Source organism: Terrapene carolina, unplaced genomic scaffold (genome assembly GCF_002925995.2).
Source record: "Terrapene carolina triunguis isolate 2854851 unplaced genomic scaffold, T_m_triunguis-2.0 Scaffold112, whole genome shotgun sequence".
In the NCBI taxonomy this organism is placed as follows: Eukaryota; Metazoa; Chordata; order Testudines; family Emydidae; genus Terrapene; species Terrapene triunguis.
Window position 1 is genome coordinate 4139443 of NW_020664463.1, and position 8387 is coordinate 4147829.

Here is an 8387-nt window from a genome sequence, read left to right on the forward strand (position 1 = left end):
GTTTTCAAAATAAATGACTATTTTTTCCCCTTTTTAAAAAAAATGCATGCGATGCAATCTTTGTACAAGAAGTTCCCAAAGGATTTTTAACATGAACAAAAACATTTCCCGCATTCTTATAATAATACTGTGTTTACTTTGCCAATTAATGAATCATTACCCAAAACAGCTTGTGCATTACCAATGCCTCCATGTTGTGTTTATGAAGTTGGAGAACCAACCCTTTCCCGTGAAAAGTTTTGATATTGATGAACTGGCATTTTTCAGTGGAAAAACCTTTAGTCAAGGTATTCCCAACCAGCTCTCCCTGATAAGTTCTTTGTGCCATATCACTGAAAAACAGCAACAGCTTTCTGGCATTTAGCTCTTTCTAATTAGTGGTGGGTGACAGCTCAGTTAGGACAAGTTATCCCAGACACTTTGAACTAGAAAGCACAAGATTTACATTTTATTAATTGTCTGATTAGAATAGTATCAGAGAGCCCCAGTGTAGATCTTGTCTATTTAGATTGCAAACTGCTCTGGGCCAGGACTTACTCTTCCGTAGAGAGAGACAATCCCTGCCCTGAACAGTTTACAATCTAAATATTCAAGAAAGACAAAGAGAAGGAGAAAAGAAATACACCTCTACCCCGATATAACGCTGTCCGTGGGAGCCAAAAAATCTTACCGCCTTATAGGTGAAACCGCGTTATATTGAACTTGCTTTTATCCGCCGAAGCACGCAGCCTCCCCCCCACCCCGGAGCGCTGCTTTACTGCATTATATCCGAATTCGTGTTATATCAGGTCGCATTATATCGGGGAGAGGTGTATTAGTAGAACCATTTTACAAATGGGGAACTGACACAGGGAATCTTCAGCAGAGCTGGGGATGGAACCCAGATTCATGTATTACCTTAAAGTAAGCATTTGGTACAGGGATTGTGTTTTTTGTTCTATATTGAGGTCCTGGTCCATGACTCGGCCTCCTAGGTGCTTTTGCATTACAATTAATAAATAATAAGCCACACTACAACTTTCTTTTTCTTTTCATGTACTAAAACAAAAAATAATTACAAGAAAATTGAAACCACCTTTCTGACTAACTTCCTGCGTTTGGAAAAAAAGTTTCCAAATTGTTGAAATGGGATGTTTTAGTTTAAAACAACTTCATGTTTCTAAATGTACTTATATAAAAAATAAGTTTGAAATTGAAATGGAACATTTCTAATTGAAACTAAATGTTTTGATTGTCCCAACCCAATTTTTTTTTCCAGACGATCAGTTCATGAAAATGTTTGAAACTTTAACTTTTTGTCTTGCGTTGGAATAGAAAAATATTTCAAGAATTTGCTAAAGGATGGGAAAACTGTTTCCTGGCCAGTTCTAATATTGAGCACATAAATTCTTCATGGAAATACTGATGGGTAAACTCAGACTGTAGCCAAGCTAGACTAGTAAAATCCAGAGAAACTGCAAATAAACAGCAAGGACCAGTGAGTGTTTATGCTATTGAAAAAAATGGAAAGCAAAGACTTGAAAATCTGATGAGAAAATTGCAACCTTCTTTTATGTTACTGTTACCTTCAGTGTAGCACAAAGTGAGCGAATTAAAAATGACTGAAACTCTTCACCCTGGACATACCTTCAAAAAGATTTAGAATGCAGGCCCACTGATAGGTGTTGAAGGGTAGAATTCTGCAAGAAAAGAACTTAAAGTTAAAGAAAGATCAAGAAGAATTAACTCAGACTTAAAATGCAAGAGGGGGCCATTCAAACCTCAGAAATGACACAATAATGGCTTCCAACTTCTATACAAGGACAATTGCATTCCTACTTAATGCTGCTCATTGCAAGTCTGAAAAGAAAACCCTGCACCTAATATCTTGTGTTCAAGCTGCTGATGGTGCTATCCAAGAATGCAGGAAAAGGTATATGTGACTTGAGTATAACAGATGCCGCACTTCTTGCCTGTATCTGCAGGCAGTCTGAAATAATAGCTTTGGAGAGGTGTGACCTGTTTGTGGCGACGACACAGGAAAGGAAATAGAACACCAGGTTTGTGGTAGCCAGAGAGCTTTAAAAGCCTCAAGCAAAAAGCCTCCCAGGAAAACTTTTCCTGGGGTTTTTATTCTTCTCCTTACTTTGTTTACAACTCTTCTTAGTGGTTACATTCTTGTGCATGAAGAAGACATGCAGTGTACAATTACATAAGAAAGCAAACCCATCTCTTGTGCACATGAACACCAGCTGCAAGGGTGATGTCAGGTTGCCAATAAGTTTCCCAAATACAGACACTGGGACAAGGTCACTCCTGCCTCGTTGCCAAGGGAACAGTTTGCCGTTCTCGTGGGCAGACGATTCGGGAACAACACATTCCTACATCCCCCCCTATTTTATTTTATATGCGGTGTTTAGACAAAGCACCTTCGCAGGGTAGCATACACAATGCCACTAGATTGGGTAAACATTAAACAAAGCAGCAAAGTAAAGCATCAAAAATCAAGACTAAGACCCCATACTATAAAAGGGTTTTTATCCACTCTAAGGGTGGCTATAACTAAATATAATTCCACCAAGGAGGAAAAACGTCCTGGCGGATAGCTTAAACATAACATTTCAGCATATCAATCTGCTATTACATGCAATTACTATTATCAGTAAGCTTAAAACAGCACATTTATTTCACTGTCTCACACCCCAAATATTGCTGGGTGGTTTGCAGACAGGAACAAGGCAAGTACTTAACAGACCTTGCATTTCCGGGGCAACGGCCAGGCAGAAATCAGATTGATTTAATACTTCTGCCAGGTGGACCCAGGTGTTAAACTGCAGCCGCTGCTCCATCTGGGGTTCGCCTTGGCAGCCAGGGGCCAGCAAAAAACTTCCCAATACACACAAAATAAGGAGTGAATTAGCATTAAGGCAAGCTAACAATGTCACAAGGTAATTTTTTGCGGTAGGTTCCAGCTGCTGCTGCACTCGCAGCTGCTCGGCCTGCAATGAAAGGGCTTTAACCTGTCCCCAGGTCATGCGCTGCGGGGGGCACTGGCGAGGACGCTCGGGATCCTGCAGATGTAGGTTGAACTGTGGAATGGGGTTCGACAGTCCCTGGTGCCAGGCCATCGCCGTGCCACGGGCGGACGTTACGCGCCGGGACCCACAATGGACCTGTAGGAAGAGAAACGGCAGCATGCCCCCGTCCCCACGTTATAAGGGGTACTGGGCCATGCTACTGAGGATCCGGGGCCTTGCGATATTTAACAAGGGGATGAGGCAAGGCCTGGTGGCTGCGAAAATGACGTTCTGCTGCAGAGTAGTTGTCAGTCAAATTCAAATGATTCAGGGTAAAGAGCACTGCAGCCAGCCATTCCTGGCGGGGAGGAAGGCCTACTGGAATCCCCCCTTTCTGTTTTTGGCGGACCAGGGCCTGTTTGAGTGCACGGTTGGCCCGTTCCACAATGGCCTGGCCTGTGGAGTTATATGGGATACCAAACGTGTGGACAATGTCCCATGTGGTACAAAAGGAGGCAAAGGCCGAGCTACAGTAGGCGGGGCTGTTGTCGGTCTTAAGATGGGACGGGTGACCCATGATTGCCATAGCGCGAATCATGTGATTAATAACACGACGAGAGGCCTCACCCTTTTGGGGGGTGACCCACACATAATGGGAAAAGGTATCTACACACACGGGAAGATACTGCCAGGGGGCAAAGGGAGGGAAATGTGTAACATCCATTTGCCAGAGCTGGTTGGCCGAGGTTCCACGAGGATTAACCCCTACCTCCGGGCTATTGGAGAGAGAAGCGCAAAGGTCACACTGGCGAACAATGGCCTGCGCCTGATGCAATGGGAGAGTGAACTGCTTGGCAAGGGCCTTGGCGGACTGATGAAAAAAGGCGTGGCTTTCAATTGGGGAGGAAAAAATTGAGGCCACCGATTTGACCGCCTGGTCAGCCACCGCGTTACCTTCTGTTAATAGGCCCGGTAGTGTGGTGTGACTGCGAATATGTGCCACAAACAGTGGGCTAGAGCGGGAGGAAAGGAGCTGTTGCAGGGTAAGAAAAAGGGCCAACAAATTGTCATCACAGGAGGGCGACACATAGGAACCTGGAAGAGACTTAAGAACATTAGTAACATAAAGACTGTCAGTAATCAAATTAAAAGGGTCATCCTGGAAGCATCGGCAGGCCAGGATGACAGCAGCCAGCTCTGCGCGCTGTGGGGAACGCTGAGGCAGGGTAAAGTGGACTTGCCAAGTGCCTTGCGCCTGCCAGCTGACCGCACCTCGTGTTGGGCCGCCGTCCGTAAAAAGGGTAAGTGCATCCTTAATGGGGACGGTTGACAAAGGCGGCCGGAGGTGAAGATAACGTTGTTGTAGGAGTGAAAGACGGGGGTCAGGGGGAATGTGATATTTAACTTCCCCGACATATTCAGCAAGAGACAATTGGAGGGTGGCACTGCAACAGACAGCGCATTCCCAGTCTTTAGCCGGGATGGGGACAATAATGGCAACGGGGTCCCAACCCAAGAGGGTACGGGACCGTTCTCGCACTTTAAAAATCAGCTCGGTGGCCTGTTGAGGGAGTGTCTGAATAGTATGCGGAGGGGAGTGGGTCAAATAAATCCATTCAATTAAACGAAGACGCGCTGCCGCCCCCTCCTGGGCGAGGACAGCTGTCGGTTGTGAAAGTGTGGGAAGCAAAATGGCAAAAAGGGGCTGTTCCCTTTCTCGGCGGTCGACCCACACTTGGGCCAGGGTCCGGTTAATGAGGGTGACCGCTTGGCGTTGTTCCTGGGAAACAGGAATGATATCTCCGGGGAGGCGGCCCTGCCGAAGGCCAGAAAAAAGAGGGGACAGCACGGAGGTGGTCAGAGGGCAAAAAGGACGAATCCAATTGAGGGACCCTAATAACTGTTGGAGCTGCACAAACGTAAGAGGGTTGGGCAATACCAACTCGGGACAAACTGGGCGGGCATATGACTGGAGCATACGGTGACCAAGATACAAAAAGGGTGGCTGACGCTGGATCTTGTCCGGTGCCACAACCCGGCCACACGCCGCAAGCTGGTGGCGCAGTTCGTCCAGCCAGTCATCAGGGAGGAAGGGGTGAGCCACCAGGATGTCATCCATGTAGTGGTAAATTAAGGCATCTGGGTGTGCTGCGCGGAAGGGCCGTAAGGCCTGCGCAACAAAATGCTGACACAAGGTGGGGCTATTCAACATGCCTTGAGGGAGCACATTCCACTGATAGCGTGGAGTGGGCTGGGAGTGATTCAAAACTGGAACGGTGAAGGCAAAACGCACCCGGTCCTCAGGGTGCAGGGGGATGGTAAAAAAAAAATCCTTTAAATCTATTACAAATAACTGGTAATCACAGGGGATAAGGTTGGGATTGGGGGTACCACACTGCAGGGGACCCACAGGCTGTATAATTTTGTTAATGGCGCGAAGGTCCTGCAGGAGGCGCCACTTGCCAGATTTCTTTTTAATCACAAACACGGGGGTATTAAAGGGGCTAGTGGACTCCTCCAAATGTCCTGCCTGCAGCTGGTCATTAACCAAGTGCTGGAGGGCCTCCAGCTTTTCCAGAGGAAGCGGCCACTGCTCAACCCATACGGGCTCGTCAGTGAGCCAACGGAGGGGGAGGGCCGTACGCCTAATCATCGATATGGATGGTGGCAGTGAACTGTGTTAATAAATCACGGCCCCACAGGTTGAGATGGACGGGGAGAATGATAGGCCGGATACGGGCGCGGCGGGTGCCTTGAGGCGCCCTAACCTCCAACCATCGGGCACTCCGTTGTGAGTCTTGCGCCCCGCCCACACCCCAAACCGCCGGAGCCTGCTCCGTGGGCCAATGGGCGGGCCACTGCGCGGCGGCAATGACGGTGACGTCTGCCCCAGAGTCAATAACACCCTCGAACAGCTGATCGTTGAGGCAGTAAATGCGTTTGGGTTGGGGTGCTCCAATGTCTTTAACGACCGCTGCCACTTGTGGGTGAATAGTGCGCTGGTCGGTGGACCCGAAGCCTCCGGTTCGGGGAACGTTTCTTCCCCCTGCCGGAAGGGAGTAGGGCACAAGTATGAGTTGCGCCCAGGCATCTCCCTGAAACAGCTGTTTCGGGAGATGACTCCACAGTTGAACATGGATAATTCCACCATAGTCCGAATCCACCACCCCAGGCACCACGAACAGGCCCTGCTTGCTGGCGGACGAGCGGGGTAGGACAAGGCCCACCATGCCCTCCGGCAGCGGGCCCTGGATCTGGGATGGCATGAGGAGGACCTCCCCGGGGAGAGTGATATCCATATTTTCCTGATTAACAAGGTCAATCCCCGCACTGCCCCTTGTGGCGGCGGGGACGTCGTGCACGGAGAGGGGCGCGGCCTTGGGTCTCGGGCTGGTCGCAGGCCCGCCTACTAGTTTCCCGGGGGGTTGTCTCGGTTAGCAGCCAAGACCCGGTTGTCACCCCCGGCCAAGCGACACTGCGCAGCCCAATGGTAGCCCTTTTTGCATTTCGGACACAGCGTGCGGGGCCTCTGGTCTGTCCGGGGCTTGGGTTTGTTTTTACACACGCCCCCCCCAGGGGCCCGACACTCCCGCCAAAAATGTCCGGGCTTTTGGCAGTTAAAGCAGTTCCCCTGAGACTTCTGCCCCTTGTGCAGGGCAGCTGCCAGCAGGGCCATCTGATGGGTCTGAGTGCCTACGTCAGCACACACGCCTGCAGCAATTCTGCCAGGGTATACCCGGGGCGCCCGACCACTGCCTGCATGGCACGGCGGCAATCTGCATTGGCATTTTCGTAAGCCAATTTTATCATTAGTTCAGTCTGGGCTTGCAGGTTATCAATCTGCCTCTGGACTGCCTCTTGGAGGCGGTCAATAAACTGGTGGAATGGTTCGGCGGCACCCTGCCGAGTAACCGCAAAGGGCTTAGAGGACTGGCCCGCAGCGGGGACCCTGCGAAACGCTCGATGGACACACTGGCCAATGATGGGAAAAGCTACCCGGGGCGTGCCCACCGCCTGCTCGGGGATGCTCGAAAACTGCCCCGTGCCATATAACTGCTCAGCGAGATAGTCCCCCCCACCTTGTGCTGCTGCTGCAAGCGCCTCTCGCTGGTACTCGCTATCCCACACAACATATTGCGCGGGAGACAGTACCATGCGACACATGTCTTTCCAATCTTGGGGGAGCAAAAAGTAACTGTTTGACACACCTTCCATGATCCCCAGGGTGAAAGTGGACCGCACCCCGGTCTCACGAACCGCCTTGCGGAGCTCGAGCAGAACCGAGTAGGGGAGAGCCTTCCAGTCCACTATCTGCCCCCCATTTCCATTATCCCGCCAAGAGACGGGAAACGCCTCGAACCCACACTTGGATTCCTCGTCGGTCAAGAGATCGGCCTCGCCGCACCGCCGCGGCGACAGCGCCCCCCCGCCCGACCGGTAGGCAGGGGGGCGCCGCCATGGGCGGCGGCGCAGGGAGGGTCAGCTGCGGGTTGGAGGGGGGTGGCCCATCACCTGGGGGCAAAAGGGGGACCGACTTGGGGCTGTCGGGGCCGACCCCCTCCAGCGCCTCCTTACAACGCTGCCAGAGCAGCAGGCGCTGAACTGGGGCACGGGGTTCACTATACAAGGTGATCCCAATCCGTATCCAATCAGAAAGCTGTAATGACCCGCAGTCCGGATACCAGGGGCACTGGCGATCTATTTCCCTTAAAAGGTCCTCAATATGAGCGACCGGGACAGCGACACATGATCGCTGTCGTTATAATCTCTTGTAACTCTCTTGCGTGCTCCTTCTGGGCACTGGAAAGTCTCCCCCCCATACTCACGAATAAGGGGCGGCAAACAGCCGCGGGCGCGCTCGGCGTATCCAGCCGGTGAGTAGAGGGGTATCACGTCGGGGTCACCAGCTGTGGCGACGACACAGGAAAGGAAATAGAACACCAGGTTTGTGGTAGCCAGAGAGCTTTAAAAGCCTCAAGCAAAAAGCCTCCCAGGAAAACTTTTCCTGGGGTTTTTATTCTTCTCCTTACTTTGTTTACAACTCTTCGTAGTGGTTACATTCTTGTGCATGAAGAAGACATGCAGTGTACAATTACATAAGAAAGCAAACCCATCTCTTGTGCATGTGAACACCAGCTGCAAGGGTGATGTCAGGTTGCCAATAAGTTTCCCAAATACAGACACTGGGACAAGGTCACTCCTGCCTCGTTGCCAAGGGAACAGTTTGCCGTTCTCGTGGGCAGACGATTCGGGAACAACACATTCCTACACCTGTTCAATTGGATGTTAACAGCAATGATCGCTGGTGTTTGGGAGGGAGGCATTAAGCACCAGTGCAGCAGAAGTGTGTGTGTGTGTGTGTGTGTGTGTGTGTGTGTGTGTGTGTGTGTG